Below are 24,135 nucleotides of genomic sequence, written 5' to 3'. Positions count from 1 at the left end.
GATGGTACATCCACTACGAGTATTATCACTATGCTCTGGTTCAAACCGCATACCAACCAGGCCTTCTGTCGCCACAGACTGGTGGTAGGACCTCTTATGAGTCCGCGCGGGTAGGTACCACCACCCTACCTATTTTTGCCCTGAAGCAGTAATGCGTTTCGGTTTGAAGGGTGGGGCAGCCCTTGTAACTATACTTAGATACCTTAGAACTTATATCTTAAGGTGGGTGGCGCATTTACGTTGTAGATGTCTATGAGATCCAGTAACCACCTAACACCAGATCGGCTATGAGATAGTCCAACCATCTAAGACATAAATATAAAATAAAAAACAGACAATTAAATAACACAATTAACTTTCCCTGCCTAATCGTTGGTAACCTAAGGGGCTATTCCAGCTCCGACTGGTAGGTGAGCTCACGGGCTCAAGCTGATAGAATTACTAACTCTACCTCTACGACCAAATCGGAATCGCGACCCACTGAGAAGACCCGACGACAAACTCAGTGGGTTCACAATTAACTACATTTTTACATTTCACTAGCGCCATTACAATTAGTTCATTGTTTGATAGTTCGCCTTAACGACATCTCACCTGCTAATGGCTTATGGAGGCGTGTTCGAAAATCGCATTCCTACAATTCTGTCCGCACGAATGTGTGTGATGATGCGTTAACTGATACCAATGATGGTTTTTGAAACATTGTCTAATCGACTGGAAATGTTTGGACCTGAGATGTGTGTGTGTTTTTTTAAAATAAATTCTTGTTGTTAGCGCTTGTTGTGCTTGTTTTGGAAATCAAATTAACACTGCGCAGAGGACAGGAGGAGATGGATGAACATAATTCTAATAAAAGTGTTTCGTAAAGGTCACGACCCTCAGCATAGGAACATGACGCTAAGAGGAAGAGGAAGTGTCTGTTTTGGTGTGATGAAATATGAAAAGAAGCTGGACTAAACATATAATGTAATTATTATTTTTATTGCCTTTGTAGGCAGACGAGCATACGGCCCACCTGATGGTGAGTGGTTACCATCGCCCATGAACTTCAGCAATACCAAAGGCAAAGCCAAGCCGCTGCCTACCGCTTAATACTCTCCACAAGCCTCGTTTGAAGAAGGACATGTCATAGCGCTCGGGAAACACCGTGGAGGGGAGCTCATTTCATAGCCTTAAAATAATAGTTTTTTCCGTAAAGTATTGTTCAACAGGATCATCTACTACTACTAACGTTTTAGCGCAGACTAAGACGTTTTATCTTTTCGATTATTCTAATATTTTTTTTCCTATACTGATAGCCTTGAGAGGCTATAAATCAGCTTCGCCCTAACGTGTAGGTGAGCTCACGGGACTCAATCCGGAGTGTTGCTAACAATGACCCTAGCAAGAGCAGTGCTTCGCAGAATCAACCACCGCATCGGGAACACGACCCACCGAGAAGATCCGGCAAGAAACTCAGTGGGCTGTGTCTATGGGTTAATTCGCTCGTCGAGCCCTTCGTCGCAAGCGACGGGTTCGACGAGGACGATGACCGGTGCTTGCGGTACCTAAAAGCGCCGTTAATGGACCAGGAGGACCTGTAATGACGTGTTTTGCGCGACGTCGACTGCTTACATTATTCTAAATATAGCTACGGTAACTAACGGTATTTACCGAAGCTCCCAACCAAGATACTAGGAAAAGACCGATATTTCCCTGTGTAATCGTTCTCTTCAATTACTATGCAACATTCATGAATTCCTCTTCAAGCTCTAACTATTTTGTTACGATGTAATTAAACTTCAGGCTGGTACTTCTGCGTTCACTAACATACAGTTGTAAGGCAGGATATCTCTATAACTTGACTGCTACAATGAAAGGCGAGTCGGTAGTGGTCAAACTACACCTCATAAGAAAAACTAATGGTTTCACTTATAAAGATGTGCATTAGTGATGCGAATGTCTTTAATATCTCGAAACGACTATAAAATTCTAAAAGCACAGATTTTCCACCTATAGCTGGATCACTTATTACTTTTTTATTACCTAGAAAATACACTAAAATTCACGATAAGCAGAGAGCTTAAGTAAACACACCAAAAAAATTTGAACAAATCAATAATGGTTGTTGTATTTTTTTTTGTTAGGAGTAGTTTTGGAAATGTCGAGAATTTTTCGCTCCACAGGTATTTTTCGCTTTTTAACATATGCATATAGTATATACAATGAGCAGATCATTACGGACCAAAAACTTTCGATGTCTATACAATTGGCGCTAGCACTATTGAAGCTTCTAGTTTATAACAATTATCGTTATTTACATCTTTATAAAACAACTAGCGACCCGCCCTCGCTTCGCTTCGGAAACATTAAAACACACATGAAACCAAAAAAAAAAAATAAAAAAAAATGAAAAAAAAGTAGCCTATGTTCATCAGGGATAATGTCGGCTTCTAATGGAAAAAGAATTTTTCAAATCGGTCCAGTAGTTTCGGAGCCTATTCGAAACAAACAAACAAACAAACAAATCTTTCCTCTTTATAATATTAATATAGATATAGACAATAAAACGTCATAATTTATGTAAAACAACATTAAAATCACATAAATCGAACATTTAAAATAATAAATCGATTACATACTAAAACAAAGAAGAATATTTAACATAAACAAACAAGAATATAAACCTGGAAATATCCGTTTAGTATTTATGAGTTTCACAAAACGCATCAATGCGCGGTTTGTTTAATAACCTTGTTTTAAAACGGCCGACGACGGGGAGAGAAACCCTTTAGGCTAACCGCGCGGGGATGCATAGGGTTGACACGCTAAACATAAACTGTTAACATTTTAAAAAATATTTTTATTTCTTAATATTTTAATTTTAATTTTTTTATTGCTTCGGTGGCTGAACGAGCTTACAGCCCACCTGACTTTATGTGGTTGCCGGAGCTCTTAGACATCCACAACGTACATGACGCCATCCACCTTGAGATAGTCTCAGTGGGCCGGGGCTCCGGGTTATCAGCTATCTCCATTTGACCGAATCCAACGTAGGGCATCTCGGATTGTCGACGATCCTGAACTTGCCGATCGGCTAGATCCATTGGCACTGCGTAGGGATCTATCTGCCCTATGCATACTTTACAGAATTTACAATGGGGAGTGTTCCGAGGAGTTGTTCAATTTAATAGAAGCCGCTGATTTTCGCAACCGATCGTCTCGCCGGAACTATCATCCGCACCATATGGATGGTTGGCGTTCCACTACAATGCGTTTTAAAAACAGTTTTCTGCCACGCACAGTAAATCTCTAGAATTCGTTGCCATCAGCGGTCTTCCCCAACAACTGCGACATTGGGTTATTCAAGAAAAGAGCATATTCTTACCTGAAGGGTAGGCAACGCACTGGCGTAAACGCTGGTGACCGTGGGCGGCGGTGAATCACTTACCATCAGGTGACCCGTCTTGCTCGTTTGCCTCTTAGTTGTAATAAAAAAAAAAAAAAGTATAGTTACAACGGCTGCCCCACTTCTCAAACCGAAACGCGTTACTACTTCACGACAGAAATAGGCAGGGTGGTGGTACCTACCCGTGCGAACCCACAAGAGGTCCTACCACCAGTAATCACAAGAGGTCCTAACCACCAGTAAAAACATAGAGTCTAGTTAATATTCTTTTAATCATTTATGATTGTTAAAATGTCTCATGCAAGAATGGGTTGATAAAACACTACGAACCTCATTTCGCACACGGGTAGCACGCAACTTTGACCATCCATAATGGTATCCCGCTAGCTTAGCTGTTATTTAAATACAGCTAAAACTTAAACAATAGATGGCAATAATCGACTGCTGTAATGAAACCAAACGTTGGCGGTACCGATGGTTTTCATATTGTAACGCGCTAAGGTTTGGGATAAATAAAATTCCATTGAACTAAAACATAAAAACTGTATTCAACACTTAGAACACTTAAAACACTCAACAAACACTTTAAAACTCTCAATTCGCTTGTTCCGCTTCACTTCAGATGATCCGTTTGCTGTTCCGCTTCAAGTAGTTCCGATTACTAACTGACTGCGTGCCATCTCTGCAACGCTTTTATAGTCGATACGATATCTCTAGAATGATCGAGAATATTCCACACAAGTCGAGTATTGTGTTTCCGTTATCTGACAATAGATGACGTTGTACTTCTCGAGCGTTCTATATGCTACTAGATTCTTATATATTCGTTCGACTATTCGGCGATAGATGGCATTACTCTTACCGGCGTAACAATATTATGCAGTCGGTACCAATATTTTTTAAAAAATAATTTCCTAACCGCCATTTCCTCTTAGAAAATACGTACGTACACATATACATAAAGAAATGTCAACGATTTTAGAGCCGGTGTAACAAATGAAGGGTGGAAACCGCAACAGTGTAGAGTGGCAAGCTAATAAATTTGGTAGACTATATCAAAAAGTTCTTCAAGTAACATAAAATTGATAAAATTGAGTCCGCGAAATATTTAAAATCTATCCACCACCCCAGCTTCAATTTTCCAAAGATGCTGGCTGGCATCCTCTTTAATTCGAACGGCAAATTTCTGAAGCGAGTCAAATAGAAAAAGCTGGTATTTGCGAATATAGATGTCAGAGTAGTATTCCACGCCAGATCTATCCTGCACATGTAAATTAGATTGTCTTTAGTCTAGCTTGAATTAATTCCTCCCAAGAGATTCTATATATCTTTGAAGATGATTTGGATTCTCATTCCTTGCAAGTGGCGCCATGATAAACGGTATTCGCCGTGACGCTTACACCATCGAGGGTTTAAATTGAGCTAGATTTAAAATAAATAAAATAAAATAAACAAAGTGCCAGCCCTACCGCTTAGAGTGTTAAACGGTAGCGTATCCGCGTACAAACCGCATTACGGCGTCATCTACACAAACAATCTTCGCTAAACGATTTACTGTTCGACGCTAGATTGAAACTAAAAGAGAGTATATTTGTTTCAGAGAATTTAATTTACCGGTTTATTAGAGATCGATTTTTCAATGATTTTATGAAGTTATAAGCTGTGGAGTCACGAAGGAAGTACATAATATGTCAAATCAGTTTGAAATGTACAAAAAACATTAGCAAATTTTCATAACTGTTTTTTTTTTTTTAAATTAAGATCAAAACAGGACAATCAATGTCCATTAAGATGTTTTGATATCATGGCTCGATAAAATAAACTACCATAATAATATTATTTAGTTTAGAAGAGAGAAGTTTCGTAATGCAGACCACAAGTAGCTTCACTCGTAGCTTTTAAGGTAACTTTGAAGCCAATAGCATAGTCGAGATTTTTCTACACAATGTTTCAACTGTTCGTATACAAACAAATCTATCAAATCTTCATTTTCGAACATAGGACAGGTTTAAAAAAGAAAAAAACACTGACGCGGTAGCCTCATCAGCGCTCTGAAAGCATTATTATATTATTATATTTTTATTATTTATTTTAAATCTAGTTCACTTTACCCACTCGAAGGTGTAAACGTTAAGGGCGAATACCTTTTATCATGGCGCCACTTCCAAGGGAGGAAAAGCCAAATCTTCTTCAAGCATATACGGGATCTTCTCCATCTTGTGGGGAAGAACTTCGGCTGGATCGAAGAAAATATAGTGTACAATATCTGGAATTCAACAAATTTTAATATTTTATACGTTCGACGATATTTAGTAAAGAATAAGTCGAAATTCACTATTGTAGCATTTATATTTTCGTAGAAGTTTCTAGAAAGAATATTTGGGATTTTTCCAGAAAATTTACACAGTAATTGTTCCGTGAACAAACACGGTAGGTTATGCTGCCACAGCAGTTGTCGAAGTTAAACTGTAGGTATTTGCATATTCCAATCTCGGGTCGCTCCAGGCGATAGTATTGTACGCTGAGCTCACTGGAAAAAAATATTTTGAAAGTCCACATTTGTTTATTTATTAATAAACACACACAACCAGAATGACTTACTCGCTACATTACTAAATAATAAACTTAATTTAAATATATGTTGTCATATTTTACTTTACATACATACACAACATGTCTTTGAATCATAATTAATTGTTGTGTGATATTAGAAACATAAAATCTAGTCAAATTTAAATTAATAAAAAACAAATTGACGAACTAATAATTAAAAAAAATTAAACTTAGTCATAAAAATTAAGGTGAAAATAAATAAATTAGGCAACAGACAAATTGAAAAGTGATTTCAATGAACCGTAATTCGAACTTTATATAAATGTCAATGTGTGTTCAGTTTTTTGAATGTTTTTGTTTGCCCTTCTTTCTTTGCGCCTTTGACAATTGAACCATAATAATGTTCAAACTTATCTATATATTAATACGTGAAGGAAAAACTTTGTATCCCTTTTTAAGAAAATTGCGCAGACGGAGGAGTATGAAATTTTCCACACTTATAGAGAATATAGAGAAGAAGTGCACAATGCTAATATTTTTTTTAAATAATGCATACAAGATACATTAAATCAATAAAGAAAACATTACACACACTACATACCATGTATTTGACGCACACACGCATGCATACTATTTATTGTCAAACTTTTGTTCTTGACGTCTGTTGTCATATTGAGAATAGATTAAATACTGATTGTCTTTGTTAATATTTTTATAGTGTAGTTTTGACGAAATTTGTGATTATAGAAGTATAAAATAGAATCATAATAGTGTACAAACTTACAATTCCAATTAATTATAGTCGAATTTCGACTATTGCGGGACCTCTAGTATCTATTTTATCACTGGTGGTAGGACTTCTTGGGAGTCCGCACGGGTAGGTACCACCACCCCGCCTATTTCCGCCGTGAAGCAGTAATGCGTTTCGGTTCGAAGGGTGGGGTAGCCGTTGTAACTATACTGAGACCTTAGAACTTATATCTCGAGGTGGGTGGCGCATTTAAGTTGTAGATGTCTGTGGGCTCCAGTAACCACTTAACACCAGGTGGGCTGTGAGCTCGTCCATCCATCTAAGCAATAAAAAAAAAAAAAAAAAAAATTAAAATTAAGTAATTATAGTCCAATTTCGGCTACCAGCCCACCACTAGTATAAATAAATACCTCTGTGAACACGACACGAATCGATTGTAATCCAAACACCAAATACAATGGAAAGACGATAAAATTGGATTTTCACTTGCCGCAAATTATAATGGGAACAGATTATGGCCCGGAGCGTTGTCATGTAAATTTTTACCACCGTAAAACGCCACGTAGGGTTACGGGAGGCTGGTTAATCGTTCAACCCTTCAGTTAATGGCTGGCGATGAAGCGAATCCGCCCTGCTGGTTGGGTGGAGCCTATTCTCCTACGCCGACATTGTAAATGCAAACACTTATTGCGCAATTTAGAAGACAGTTTTTAAATTTGAATTGGCATTCAAGTAGTCGCTCCATCTGGCGCTAAGTGGTCACCTTGAGAATTGAGTTAAATAGTACTATAATATGGCTATCCTTCAGTCTGAAATGTATTAGAATGATTCGCGGCAAAATTAGTTAATGTATATTAACCGTTACAAGACCATAAGATCTCCGAGACTAAATATGCCAATACAACACAATATTTTAGCTATTGTGGGTGTAAAGTAAGAGAATATCACCAGAGAAACATAGCAGGGTGTATAGGTACAGTCCGTATAAATATTAGGTTCCGCTAATGATGTTTAACCTACATAATTTATATTTAATTTTAAAAACACCCTATGTTATTTATTAGGATGTTTCTTTAAATCCTTTATTAGGATGTTTCTTTAATCTTTTTTGAAGTCGTCGTGGCCTAAAGGATAAGAGGTCCGGTGCATTCGTGTTAAAGCGATGCATCGGTGTTCGAATCCCGCAGGCGGGTACCAATTTTTCTAATGAAATACGTACTCAACAAATGTTCACGATTGACTTCCACGGTGAAGGAATAACATCGTGTAATAAAAATCAAACCCGTAAAATTATGATTTTTGTAATTACTAGTGGTAGGACCACTTGTGAGTCCGCGCGGATAGGTACCACCGCCCTGCCCATTTCTGCCGTGAAGCAGTAATGCGTTTCGGTTTGAAGGGTGGGACAGACCTTAGAACACATACCTCAAGGTGGGTGGCGACATTTACGTTGTAGATGGGCTAGGTGGGCCGTGAGCTCGTCCACCCATCTAAGCAATAAAAAAACATAAATCAATTTCTGGTTCTGATGTTCAAGAGTTCCGGATACATTTCATCACCAAGAGAACCCTGAGCTCATTCGCCTTACTAGGCAGCGGTTTGGCTTTGCCCCTGGCATTGCTAATACAAGCTATAAAAAAAAGTTAAGGATAAAAACGATTTTGTTAATGCTTGGATCGTTGGATGAGCTAATGACCTACCTAGTGTTAAGTGGTTACTGGAGCCCATAGACATCAACAACGTCAATGCCGCCACCCACCTTGAACAAAAAAGACACATTACCATATTAGATTTATCGTAACGTAACACTCCCTCGAAGTGTTGAAACCAATAATACACAACTAACAAAATACACAATTGGATTTAAATATGTGCACAAACCTATAAACCCTTGTGCTGACAAAATAATGTGAGCTTTGAAACTTTGCGAATAGCGCCATCTATTATCGATCTGCGTAAACCTTTAAAACAATATGAAAATACTCACAAATAGTGTTACAAATCTAAACGTCTTTTCCATTTCACTGGCCACCGGTATATCATATTTTGTTACATAATGAAATGCGTTCACCCCTGCCTATTTCACGCACTAGCGTTTAATATAGCGCTTGGCAAAATTGCAAACAAAATTTCAACAGTTCAACCTCTCGTAAGGTTACAGATAAAAAGATCATTACATTGAATAAATAAATGCAAATCCAAAACATAAATAAATGACATAGACCAATTGATTAATTAACTGTATCATTAATAAATACTTTTAGCAACGGCTTAATAATTTAAATAAATAAAAAAAATACAAAAGTGGGTAGGAACGATCGACACAGAATATTAAATCTAAGACAAGTGAACGCTGCGCGCGCTTCCAGCAAAAGTGATCCGAGGTGGCGTGATGTCCCCGCTGGTCGGTCGGTTGCCCCTCCAGATGACGTCACGAGTCCACGTGAGTGCTCGTCGTCAATGGCTCCGCCCATCGACTTTGACTTAAGAGGGAGTCGCCTCTAATAATACCATAATTTTGTCTATTTAATACCAAAAGAGACTATCTCATTCTACGCTCAAAACCATATTCTCTAACTAGATTCTCGTAGCGAACACACAATGTTCTATTTCTAATCTCACCGACATTCACTTTCCGATCTTCATGGATGGCATAAAGGTTTTACAGCATAGTTTCATAGTTTCTCCTTTTCCTCCAACGGGACTATTTTTATCATAATATGAATTAATTCGTCGCGTTTTTCGAGTCACGTGCGTATCTACAGCACGCGACCATTAGCGGATGGCTCGCTGGAACCGCATCGATCATGTTCCAGCCAATTCATTACCACCACTCGGCGCAGATTGCTACATTTTATAGCTTATATTTCGATATGGAGTCTACTAAGCATTCTGAGATAGTTCAATCCTGAGAAGCGAATTCTCTAGATTGTTCAATCATGTCTCCAAACCACCAACATTACAATCACAAATGCTCTATGCATTTTATAACCTATGTCGTTAGGTTAGAATAGCATTGCCGTATCACTAGCTATGGCTTGTATGAAACGCTAGTAAGAATTCTTTAAAATTTAGCTTCCAATACAATACAATCTTGTAAGAATTTTAGTAGTTCGATTCTATCTTTGTTATTTTTATCATCTCGAGCTATTATGGCGATCTCTATTTTTCTTTGCAATCGTTATCACGGCTTCCAATACGGGAAGCATGATAATTATGTGCCAGATATAGTTAAGGCAGTATTACAAGCCTGTGCTTACTAGATAGGAACTCACGAGATAGTTGAATTTTATTGGAAACACAGAGAAACAATGAGAAAGAGACTCCAGATGTATTCGAATTTAAAATATACGCGCTAATAAAGAGTGAATGCATTTCATAATATTTAATATTTAAGTGCACTACAACAATATTAGTATACATATGTATTCTTCATCCAGACATTCGATAACAGAATATTATCGTCGTCTATTAGCTATCAGTTAAAGATACCATTTAAAAGCGTTTTAAACTATATCTGAAATTGTAAATAAAACATTCTGCTGGTCAATATTTTTATGGCAAATATTCACGTGTATCGAGCAATATTGTATATCCGATCCATCAGACGGGACACGGTGGCTTGTTTGTTGGTGACAGAGCACGGTTTGGTCCATCGCGTATGTGACAGCTTGCCCGGGAACGTCATCGGCAATCTGCTAAAGTGGTACATGGAGTTACGAAAAATCAATGCGATAAAGGATATATTACTATTCGTAGTTTGTCTTTTTTTATTGCTTTTGTAGGCCGACGAGCATACGGCCCACCTGATGGTAAGTGATCACCGTCGCTCATGGACGTCAGCAATGCCAGGGGCAGAGCCAAGCCGCTGCCTGCCTTTAAGTACTCTTCGCAAGCCTCGTTAGAAGAAGGACATGTCATAGCGCTCGGAAAACACCGTGGAGGGGAGCTCATTCCAAAGCCGGATGGTGATGGTACGTGGCAAAAAAGAGCCATGGAAACGCACTGTCGATGAACGCAGCGGTTCCAGATAATTTGGATGAACTCTGCTCCGATGGCGGGAGGTGCAATGATAAAAAGGAGATGAGGGGATCATCTCGAATAATTCCTCAAGAAGCTGTCAGTGTGAATGGCTTCGCTGAAACGTTATGTCGAACACTCGAAATTTAAAGTATTTTAAGCTTTAATAACTTAAAGCTAACGTTGATTCTTTTAAACGCGGATTAATGAAAAAAATCCGTTATGGGCACTAAAATCTTGTAAAACTATTTTATTTTATTTTAAGTGGCGATACTTACAAACTAATTAATGTTTTTAATTATAAAGCATTTGTGTTTTCTAACAACGGACCGCCATTATTATTTTATACCGCCTCCGAAAATTCATACATTCACAAACTTCAACCAGGAACATAGAGCTCCAATTTAATTTAGCGACTTTATACATTTAAAATATCTCCACATCTTATCCTGTGTAGGTTTTAGGACATTTTATTGTAAGCCAACTTAGTTTTCAAAATAAATAAATTTTTAAGAAATCGTTTTTCAGAAAAACATTTAGTACTTAGGATTAATTTATTTAGAATTACTGTGTTCTATTTTCTTTTTCTTTGTTAAGAATGCTTATTTTAGAATTTATAGTTGATTAATTTTCAAATTTAGAATGTTCTTTTATAGTATCTTTAGATTAATACGTGAAGCCAAAACTTTGTATCCCTTTTTACGAAAATTGCGCGGACGGAGGCGTATGAAATTTCCCACACTTATAGAGAATATAGAGGAGTACCGAATGTTAATATTTGTGAAAATTATGTCTAAAAAATACATTAAATCAATAAAAAAAACATTACACACTACCGTGTATTTGACGCACACACGCATGCATACTATTTATTTACTGTCAAACCTTTGTTCTTGACGTCTGTGGTCAAATTGAGAAGAGATTAAATATTGTAAGTCTTTATTAATATTTTTCTATAGTGTATATAGTCTTGGCGAAATTTGTGATTATAGTAGTATAATACTCTTTGAAAATACAATAATAATAGTGTACAAACTTACAATTTCAATTAATTATAGTCGAATTTCGACTACTGCGGGACCACTAGTAGTATTTATTTGATGTTCATGCTTAGCTAGACTGACGCTCAATTCTATCAGGTGATTCCCGGTCGAAGTTTAATTTTCAATTGAAAATATTATCTCTCCTAATTTTGAGTTTGGTACATAAAACTGAAGCAAACTTTTTTCTGTGACACAGCTCTTCGTTTTTGAGGCATATCTTCGGCGATACTCCTCTAACTTAGTAAGCAAGCGCATACTGAAAAGTATTTTGTTCCTCGTTCGCCACAGAACTCACTGAGATCCCCTACTACCCATTCATATGGCATGGTCATCATGTTATTGCATAGATGGGTGGACGAACTCACAGCCCACCTAGTGTTAAGTGGTTACCGGAACCCATAGACACCTACAACGTAAATGCCACCACCCACCTTGAGATATGAGTTCTAAGGTCTCAGTATAGTTACAACGGCTGCCCCACCCTTCAAACCGAAACGCATTACTGCTTCACGGCAGAAATAGGCGGGATAGTGGTACCGACTATCAGTACAAAATATATTTCTTATGTACATATATATATTTCTTCTTTATTGCTCAGTTGCGTGATCGATCTCGCGGCTTATCTGGTGTTAAGTGGCTACCAGAATCCAGATAATCGTCACTCACACGCATTTACAGATAGATAACCGGCTGGCACAGGTCACACCTCATCCTAACAATTTTTTTTATTATCCTTGTATGCATACGAGCATACGGCCCACCTGATGGTGAGTAGTTACCGTCGCCCATGGACTTCAGCAATGCCAAGGGCAGAGCCAAGCCGCTGCCTACCAAGCCATCGAAGCCATCATACCTTCCTGTTTGAAGAGTTGGACGGCATCTTTAGCGTGGAGCCAATAATGATATAGGTAATCATTTAACGCCCTGTGGAACATGATTCTGTCAACAAAATGTAACTGTGTGTGTATGTTTTTAATTTTTTTTGTACTTTGGCTTCCTACTGTCACGTTCCATCAAAAATAAAATATATTTATCACGAGCATTAACAGAATCAAAGCATTTAATCACAGAAGTGGCCCGGTGCAGTAATGCTGTTACCCTCTGCACAGTAAGCCAGTAAATTTTAATCAAAATGATGGCACGCGCCGGACGTGCTCGGAGTACTATTCTGTAAATATATTTATAAAATATTTAAGAAAGAAGTCCTTAAAATTTTTCAATGTATTCGTAAGATTAAACCATAAAGGTCGTTTTTATTGACGACTCGCGAATCCCGAAGGAAAAACTACTCTTCATTATTTTATTCTACGCACGTCAGAAAAGTAACTAATGAGGTCAAGGTACTCTTTATATGTTTTATGTAAAATACGATGCTTATTGTCTGTAACCATTTATAAATTAAAGAATTAAGTTATGTAACTAAATCGTGTGAGATTTTTTTTTATATTAACAAAAAAACGTCACTCCAATATTATTTAAGCGGTCGAAATATAGACATCAACATTTAATAAAATTAAATTCTCGTATTTTTTTATGGATTTTTATTTGAAACTAGGTATTATGTTTTATTATTTTATTTATTGAATTATAAACTTAAGTACGCATGTTGAGTAACATTTCAGCTTACTTTGTGTCTGTTTTATACAACCCGCTCTTAGTAATTAATCTTTTTGTGGAAAAGAGAATAAATTCCCTCATTAATACACTACAATTACGTTATTTCATTTTTATTGACGTCGCTCTTATCACAAGATAAGATTACACTTTTTTATTTGATTTGATTTTATTTGATTTAGTTCAATTTCGGATAATCCAGAATAGGACTGCATCCCAAGCGTAGACAGGAACATGAAATATAACCACGCAGCAGACACTATACGACAAGAGCGCTTTCAAATATTATATATGCTGTTTAATATAATTTTTATATTTGCTATTAAATATACTCGACAATGTTAAGGATTTCATTTTAATTGTTTTCGTATCGAAACATTTTGCGTTGTTTTTTTAAATAATTAAAGGTACTTTTTATTTTTTTATTGCCCTAGTAGGCAGACGAGCGTACGGCCCACCTGATGGTAAGTGGTTACCGTCAGCAATGCCAAGGGCATAGCCAAGCCGCTACTAGTTTGGCTTGTAGGGGAAGCAATCGGTTTTAAGTTTTTTTATTTGCCTTTGTAGGCTAACGAGGACACGGACCACCTGATGGTGAATGCTCATCGTCGCTAATGATCATCAGCAAATCCAGGGGCATCGCCAATCGTGGCATACCGCAAAAGCTAAATTATATATCAGATTCTAATCAAATGAGAATTTAAAATATATCATAAAATTTTACAAATTATACTTTCTTGGCATATTTATTTGTCTGATATTAAACAAGCAGATATAACAGAAAACAGTTATTGTAACAAAACAAGGAAGAGTTGTTAGATTTCACAAACTTATTGCTTAGAGCGATCTCCTTCAGATAATTCTGTAGGGAGAGCCACTATTTATAGATAAAGAAGTTCTTTTTTTTATTGCTTAGATGGGTGTACGAGCTCACAGCCCACCTGGTGTTAAGTGGTTACTGGAGCCCATGGACATCTACATCTACAACGTAAATGCGCCACCCACCTTGAGATATAAGTTCTAAGATCTCAGTATAGTTCCAACGGCTGCCCCACCCTTCAAACCGAAACGTATTACTGCTTCACGGCAGAAATAGTCAGGGCGGTGGTACCTACCCGCGCGGACTCACAAGAGGTCCTACCACCAGTAATTACGCAAATTATAATTTTGCGGGTTTCACTTTTATTACACGATGTTATTCCTTCACCGTGGAAGTCAATCATGAACATTTGTTGAGTACGTAATTCATTAGAAAAATTGGTACCCGCCTGGGATTCGAACACAGGTGCATCGCTCAACACGAATGCACCGGACGTCTTATCCCTTAGGCCACGACGACCTCGAATTCGTGTCGTGGTTGGGCTGAACTGCAAAACTCTACATACATAGTATAGTACTTGCCATTTATCATTGTTGTGTATTTTATTACGTGGATTTGTGAACGAATTCATGGCCCACCTAATGTTAAGTGGTTAACAGAGCCTCTAGGTATTATAGAACGTGAATGCAGTTTTCCGCCTTGATTCAAAGTAGTATGGTAGTGGCCAAGATTAGCAAATTGTGAGTGTTCTGAGGAATTACTTCAGATGATTACATCATCTCGTTTTTACCATCGCACTGCCTGCCACCGGAGTTCATCCATACTACCTGAAGCCACTGCGTTCATCCACAGTGGGTTTCCAAAGATATTTTTTGCCACGTACCATCCAGCTTTGCAATGAGCTCCCCTCCAGAGTGTTTCCCGCGCGCTATGACTTCTCCTTCTTCAAACGAGGCCTGTGGAGAGTACCTAACGGTAGGCAGCAGCTTGGCTAGATGGCCCTAGCATTGCTTAAGTCCATGGGCGATGGTAACCACTCACCATCAGGTCAGTCGTATGGTTGTCTGCCTACAAAGGCAACAAACAAAAAAAATTGGATTTATGTATGCTAAAGTAATCTTAATCTATTTAATACAGAATTGACAAAACCTGCCTTTCACTGGAAAATTGACAGTTGCTTTGATTTGTCCACAGGAACGAAAGTATCATGTATAATACTATATGTCTAAGTTACTCCCTAGTATTAAATTTGGCGAGTTTCCCAACACTATTATATTTGCTGCTTGTTTATTTGAAACTGAGAGCGATAAAACATTCCCTAACGTATTCAAAGCGACAGGAACTACACATATTTTGTTTTTCCTTTTTTGTTTTATGTGTGTGTGTGTGAAAATCTTACGAAACAACGCGAGTTTTTCATAACTCAGACCATTCTCACGATAAAAAAACTTATTATTAAAATATGTACCTTAATATATTCAAATGTAGTTTTGGAATTCATACTCTTACTTTTAGGAGACGGTTCGCGGACCATTTTATTGAAAATTCTCACAGATTCTCATCTCTCTTGGCTTTGGGTCATTCGTAAGTATCTTAAAGAAGACGCGTTAATTCTTAGACAGTTACATGGATGACGGAAGGCTTCGCTTGATGACTACTACTAGGCATGACCTGTTTGAGTTGGAGATAAAGGTGGAATTTTATCATCGGATCGGAAACGAGAAACTCTCTCCACTGAGAAAATACGCCGAGAAACTCAGTGGGCTGTGTCTATGGGTTTGCTCCCGACGAAGTCTTAACGCTTAGAGTACTAATAGGGGAATTTATAAACAGTCGAATTCAGCCTCCAAAGTTGTGTGCTATCTGACTTTTACTCATCCAAAAACCATTTTTTTATGAGCATAACGTATGTACGTCTCTCTAGCAAAATAGCCAGCGGGAATATTGTAAATTAAAAGATCGGTAGTCCTGCACATTTCTACCTCTAAGCAGTCATAGTTTGACAGTTGAAGTGACAGTAATCGAACTAATAATCGCTATAACCTCACCCGTGTCTAAACAGCTGGTCAATTGAAACTATGAAAACGAAACCAATTGCTCATCTACAAACGCAAATAATATTACTAACATGATAATTCCATTCAATCACTTAACGCGTGTACGTACTAGTTGAAATTGTTTACAAATACATTGTTATGTGCATATTTAACAGCATACGGGCTTTCAGAAGATTGGGTTTCCATATTGCTGGCAAGATTGTCGCTTACAAACAAACTGCACGGGATATAGTTATACAATGACGGGTGTCATATTTTATGGTCTATTCCGAGTATTCTTAGTTGTGTTCTATTCCTTTATAGTATTAAGTAATGTGCCGATCACACAATTTTTTTTTTATTGTCCTTGTAGGTAGACGAGAATGCGGCCCACCTGATGGTGAGTGGTCACTGTCGCCCATGGACGTTAGATTTTTTTTCCCTACCTATGCTGATAGCCTTGAGAGGCCATACCAGCTTCACCCTAACGTGTGTAGGTGAGCTCACGGGGCTCAAACCGGAGTGTTGCTAACACTGACCCTAGCAAGAGCAGTGCTTCGCAGAATCTACCACCGGATCGGAAACGCGACTCACTAAGAAGATCCGGCGAGAAACTCAGTGGGCTGTGTCTATGGGTTAATTCGCTTGTCGAGCTCTTCGTCGTAAGCGACGGGTTCGACGAGGACGGTGACCGGAGGACGTTAGCAATACCAGGGGCAGAGCCAAGCCCCTGCCTGCCATTAAGTACTCTCCACAAGCCCCGTTTGAAGAAGGACAATAACTTTAATGTTGATCTTTGTTATAATGTTCTCTAGGAGTGTTCAGACAGGCAAAAAGGGAGTAACGCGAGCCCTCACTGGTAACTACGGGTGCACAATACTACCCATTATCAACTACTATTAGTAATTCCTCACGACCTATAATGGTACTATCGATTTAAAATCTAACATATATTCTTCTTCTTCGTCGCTTTCTTCATTACTAAAGGTCGTGTCCTTGAAACTTGACCGTGGCCTGCCTCGTGAGCTGTTTCCACCTCGTCCGGTCCTCAGCTTCTTGTAGGGTGGTTGCGACTGGCAGCCCAGTTAGGGTGGTTATTTGGTCACACCACTGAAGCTCTTGGCAATACAATGCGAATACCGTTACCTACCTTGAGATGTGACGTAAAACCATCATTGTATTACATAACAGTTGCTCCGCCTTTCAAAAAACACAAGCTGCTTGTAGATATAAACAGCAATGTAGTACATACAGCTAGACAAGACTTTCACCAATGATGATATCGATTAAGAAGAAGAATTCAAAGAATTATTTGTGCCGTGAAGCAGTAATGTGTTTCGGCTTGAAGGGTGGGGCAGCCGTTGTAACTATATTGAGACCTTAGAACTAATATCTCAAGGTAGGTGGCGGCATTTACGTCGTAGATGTCTATAAGCTCCAGTAACCACTTAACACCAGGTAAGCTGTGAGCTCGTCCACCCATATATGCAATAAAAATAATAAAAAGAAGAATTATATACCGGTACAGATAAGAAACCGTATCACAAGTAAATATTTTAGATTAATAGTAATATGACATTATATAACGCTCCAAAAATGTGTCGAGATACAGTAAATACTATATGAAACATAACCCCATACCAGCGGAACGCGGATCCGCCCCGACTTCCGCACTACACCCCATCGTACGTAAAGTAACTCTCGTATTTGACTAATCGCAAGTTTTCCGTGAATTTTCATTTTATTGCTTTCGGAGAGCTTTGAGAATGCTCATATAAATTTATGACCGAGCTTTCTTAAGTTCATTTGGACGAATGCTCGAGACGCATCTCTCGATGTGGATTATCCACAACAAGAAATTCGCTATGAAGGATCCTAATAAAAAACAGTGTGTAGGTATACGACAAAGGGAAGATCTTCCACCGAGCGGGTGATATTTGCTCGGTAGACCGACGGTCCGAATGTTGTTGTTCGGAACTTGTATATATGCGCTTTATCTTGAAAATGTCGTAAGCGAGATTCAGGCATCTGTCAATTATCTTGCGTTGTATGATGGCTACCCGCTACATCACTCCCCTCCGAGACTGGAGGTCGTGTCATTTTTAGTTAGCGTTGTCCGTGCTGAGATTAGCTTGCAAGGGCCAGTGCTGCTCGAAGCCTGCGGTGAGTCGAGGCTGAGCTTGAATGCTGCGTGCGTGTCGCCAGTGCTGCTCGAAGTTTGCAGTGAGTCGAAACTGAGCTGAACGTTGCGTGATTGTCGCCAGTGCTGCTCGAAGTCTGCGGTGAGTCGAGACTGAGCTTGAATGTTGCGTGCGTGTCGTGCGTAGTCCATGTGATGCAGAGCTGCCACGCCGGAGATGTGTGACCCCAAGCGTTGATGATCCAATCGTGGGCTGCGATGAACTGTAGCGGCGTGATGAGGCAGTGAAGTTGCGTGCCGTAGGACCAGGAAGCGCGGTGAGTCGGCTGCGATGGTCCTGTTGAGGCTGCGGTGCTGGCTTGCTGTAGGACGACTGTCAATGACGTTTTATCTGCGAGAATGCGGGGATTGTGGTAGCCGAAATTCTTGATGCGCTGATGATGAATCAGAAGGTTTCGTGTTCAGATCACGTCGCAGGTCACCAGTTTAGGAGGCTTAAACGACGGAGGAAAAGATCTTCCACCGAGCGGGTGATATTTGCTCGGTAGACCGACGGTCCGAATGTTGTTGTTCGGAACTTGTATATATGCGCTTTATCTTGAAAATGTCGTAAGCGAGTAATTCAGGCATCTGTCAATTATCTTGCGTTGTATGATGGCTACCCGCCACACAGTGAATATTTAACGGAGTTCGTCACTTTACAGGTAAAACGCCCGGACTATACAAACAATTAAACCATATTTCTTTTTCTGACACAGCAGTGCCTTTGTAAATAATTTTCCTATTACTCTGTACTATGTCTTCTTTTTTGTGTGTACTGGAGAACAGTGATCATTGGTAGGCTGTATATTGGGAGTGCAGCTGATATTTCTAAATTCAATCATCAATTTCCACTACTAACACCAGCTAGGTAGTGAGTACACTAGACTAAAAAAAGAGTAATTTGATAACTTTTTTTTATGATTAACAGCTTACTGGTAGCTCGGAGGCCTGTCCAGCTACATCAGGATAGGTGGGCGAGCAAAGGCTCAACCAAGAGGGGTGGGATTAGGTAACAGCTGCCCGAGCGCCTCTGAAGGAGACCTAACAACTCAAGAGCAGCTGCTTCGCGGATGAATCTACTACCGGATCGGAATCGCGACCCACTGAGAAGATTCGGCGATGCGGGCTGATGTTTAGGTTAGGTTGCATGTTGAACTCTCTGCCGAGTTCGACGAGTACGGTTACCGGGGTCCCTACTCCTAGTATTAGAGTTAAAGGTGTCTAATGCAAGGGTTATTGGATCTGATGGATGCCTAAGGACGTGTAAGCTAACAATTACGATCAATTCCGTGCGAATTTTTGACTTCAAAAAAAACAAGTCATTAATTCTCATTAACTACATTAATGCATTCTCTAAATAAAATTAGTGACACTTTAATCTGGGCTATACAACATACCTGATTAGGATTTCTTAAAAATATATTTCAAGACATCAAATTTATTCAAAAAAAAATCTGTATTGTAGTTTGGTAGCGAAATGAGATGTCCGTGGTATAAGGTTTACGCCGAACCCCGCCCAGTTATTACCTTATCGCCCCGGGCTACTCGCTAACAACTATAACCTACACGGATTCAACTATAATGGAATAGATAAGAAAAGTTACATAAATACGAGATTTACTACAGATTTTTATAAACACGTTCAAATACTTAAACATTTCATTTATTTATTGCATAGACGGCTGAACGAACTCACAGGCCCTCTGCTGTTAAGTGGTCTCCGAAGCCTACGGAAGCACAACGTGAATGCCACCTCAGACCTCAGAAATTTCAATTGAATTACCAACCAACATCTTACCCTTTAAGCCAGGAAACATTGTTATTACTTAAATTATTTATGACCAGGAATCTGAATTCGAGATACTCTCAAATGGTAGGCATTTTTAGAAATTAACGACCAAAAAGTAAGTCATTCACTATAATATACATACATAAATGAATGTCAAAAAATGTCAAAAATTGTAAATACAGGTAACCGTCCCATAACACGGTTGACACGTTCCTACAAGTCCCGTGTTATACAAAGCCGTGTTATATGAGATTAGAAGCCACTACAAAAAGGAGAATATTTTTTCTGAATGTAACATCTGAACTTTGCTTGTATGTATAATATAATTTTACCTACTACAACATAACAATAAGCAGTAAAATTTCAGCTTTTTTCATATATTGCGTGTTCACAGTACCATTGCAATTATCGAAATAATTTTGAACATAAATCTCATTATCGCGTTGTAGAAGTTCCATGTTATGTTTTGGAGAAATTTTCTTTTCGTGTTAGATTGGAACTGTGTTGTAAAATACCGGGTTATAGAAGGATTACTTGTATTTTAAAATGATATAAAGGAAATAGACAAAACGGTAATGTGATTACTAATCATTCATTTGACTGGAGGGCGGAAGTGTCTAATGTGTCGTCCAATGGACTAGATAATAATGTTGTCCCTCTTGTATCAATTGGATAATAGTAATGTGTAATGTAGCATAAATTATGATTTTTTTTTTTTTATTGCTTAGATGGGTGGACGAGCTCACAGCCCACCTGATGTTTACAGATTAAACACATTCTGTTCAGATTCAAAATGTTTGGCCGTAATCAATTATCCATCATTAAGCGAATTTGACTTGCGTGGTGCATTCGCATTATTAATCATTTAAGTTCAGACCACAGTGGACAATTCTTATCTTTTAAAATTAAATCTGTTTCAGATGTTAATAGTACAAGAAAGCTACCGTTTGTTCCTATTAATATTAGACGTTTGGAGAAGCTTAGAGGTAAAGTTTTGGCAAAAATTCCGAATGTTTGTTATAGTGAAGATCCTAATGTTCATTACATGGATTTATTTAATGTTATTAGTTCTGAATTTAGTGCCATCTTTACTTCTAAAACTCTGATCTTACATAATAAAAGATCATTCAATGAATGGGCGACTGTTGGAATTCACAAAAGTAGGCAGAGATTATACGATCTCTATCATGAAAAATCATATAATCATAATAAGTCATTTCATGAGTATGTCTCTAAATATTCCAAGCTGTTTAAAAAAGTCTGTACATTGGCCAAGTCATTGCACTTAGGCAATCTTATAAAAAATGCACCTGACAAAATTAAAATGACTTGGAATATCATTAATAGGGAGACTGGGAATGTCAGAAACAGCAATGCTGAATTAACTTTAAAAATCAATAATCGAATAATAACTTCTCATCAAGAATTGGCCAGTGCCTTTGAGCACTACTTTGCTGATATCCCAGCTTCTACCACAAAATCTTTAATTTCATCTCCTACCGTCGCCGAATCATTACTGCAAAATCATGTTGATAAATGCAGTGTTAACTTTAAGTTCACAAACATTGATATAAAGGACATAATTGATAATTTCAAGCTCATTAATATTAAGAAAACTGGTGATTTATGGGGAATTTCAATTAATGTTATAAAATCCATTATTGATATAATTGCACCTTACCTTGCTACAATATTTAATGACTGTATTGATGGTGGTGTGTTTCCTGATCTAATGAAATATAGTAAAATAATACCGTTATTTAAATCTGGTAGTACTTTTGACCCCTCTAACTTTAGGCCCATTTCAGTACTACCTACATTGAGTAAAATTTTTGAAAAAATTATTCTGGAACAACTTTTGAACCACTTCAATTCCAATAACCTGCTTCATAACAAACAATATGGATTCACTAGAGGTCGGTCAACTATTGATGCAGGTGTAGATCTCATTAAAAATATTTTTCAGGCTTGGGAAGAGTCGCATAATGCCCTTGGGGTTTTCTGCGACTTATCTAAAGCTTTTGATTGTGTTGAGCATAATACATTGTTGAGGAAATTACACCATTATGGTATTAGGGGCGTTTCATTAGAACTTATTAAATCTTATTTATCCGGAAGAATCCAAAAGGTAGACGTTAAAGGAACGAGATCTTCCGGTGTCTTACTTAATATGGGTGTTCCTCAGGGTTCCATATTGGGTCCCTTCCTATTTCTTGTATATATCAATGATTTACCTAAGTTTATTGAAACCCGTCACGAGGTCGTATTATTCGCTGATGATACATCATTATTGTTTAAAATTAAACGACATTTGGAAGATTATGACGATGTGAATGATGCTATCTCGCGCGTGGTACATTGGTTTAGTGTTAATAATCTGTTATTAAATAACAAAAAAACAAAATATATAAAATTTACCACACCTAATGTTAGACAAGTTGACACTAATATTACTGTAAGTGGAGAGACACTGGAGCTTGTGGATTCGACAGTTTTTCTTGGTATAACAGTTGATTCTAAGCTGCAGTGGGGTCCTCACATATGCAAGTTAGCGAGTAGGCTTAGTTCTGCAGCGTTTGCGGTAAAAAAAATACGAATGTATATTAATGAAGATACGGCACGCTTGGTTTATTTTAGTTATTTTCATAGTGTTATGTCCTATGGCATTTTGCTATGGGGCAATGCTGCCGATGTCGAAACGATTTTCATCCTGCAGAAGAGGGCTATTCGTGCTATTTATAATATGCACCCGAGGGAATCCTTGAGGGACAAGTTTAAGGAAATCAAAATTCTAACTTTAGCGTCCCAATACATTTTTGAAAATTTATTGTACGTGCGTAAAAACATTGAAGAATTCCCCAGAGTCTGCGATTTGCACAATGTGAACACTAGGAACAAACATAGGCTTGCGTTGCCGGCGGCTCGAATTAAGAAAATAAGCAACTCTTTTAGGGGGCTGGGTGTACAGCTTTTCAACAAGATCCCACTAAACGTTCAACTACTACCTGTTCATAGATTTAAGAAAACTGTTAAGGAACGTTTGTGCAACAAGGCATATTATAAAGTTAAGGATTATTTACTAGATGGCACTACGTGGGAATGAGGCGCTCGCTCCTGGCCTTTTCATTTTTCATTATTATTATTATTTTTTTAGACTTGTTTTTTCTTTTATTGTGAATATTTCTATTTATTTAAAAAAAAGAAAATATTTGAGAAAAAACAAAAAGAAAAAAAAGCCCGCTGAGTTTGTTTCGCCGGTTCTTCTCAGGACTGTGGCTTTTTTTGGAACCGGTGGTAGAGTTAACATTGTTATTTGTATTTTGACATTCAACAAGTGTGTCATACTGACATCTAAGTTGAAATAAATGATTTTGAATTTGAATTTGACTTAAAGATATGATTCGATGAAACTATTTACTACGAAATTTCTGTCTCATCCATATTCTATACGTCATGCGAAATACGGTGTGAGGGATAAAAATATGAGATGGTCCAGAATAAAATACGTATTACCCATATTGGTTTGTTGTCGGACTCAACATATTGAATGTTGTTTTTATATATTTTTTCATGTTTATCTTTAATCATTTTTTCTAGAAAAATAAATGGTACGAACACAATATTCTAATATCGCGGGTAGGTACCACCACCCTACCTAGTTCTGCCGTGAAGCAGTAATGCGTTTCGGTTTGAAGGGCGGGGCGGCCGTTGTAACTATACTGAGACCTTAGAACTTATATCTCAAGGTGGGTGGCGCGTTTACGTTGTAGATGTCTATGGGCTCCAGTAACCACTTAACACCAGGTGGGCTGTGAGCTCGTCCACCCATCTAAGCAATAAAAAAAAAGGTAGGTAATATACACAACACTACATATACATGGCCAATACGGGTTCAAAAATTGAAAATCTTTTTCGACCCGGCTTCCATGGAACTAGGAC

Source organism: Bombyx mandarina, chromosome 22 (genome assembly GCF_030267445.1).
Source record: "Bombyx mandarina strain Sakado chromosome 22, ASM3026744v2".
NCBI lineage: Eukaryota > Metazoa > Arthropoda > Insecta > Lepidoptera > Bombycidae > Bombyx > Bombyx mandarina.
The sequence above is the reverse complement of the archived record's forward strand: the minus strand, read 5'-3'. Positions refer to the sequence as shown.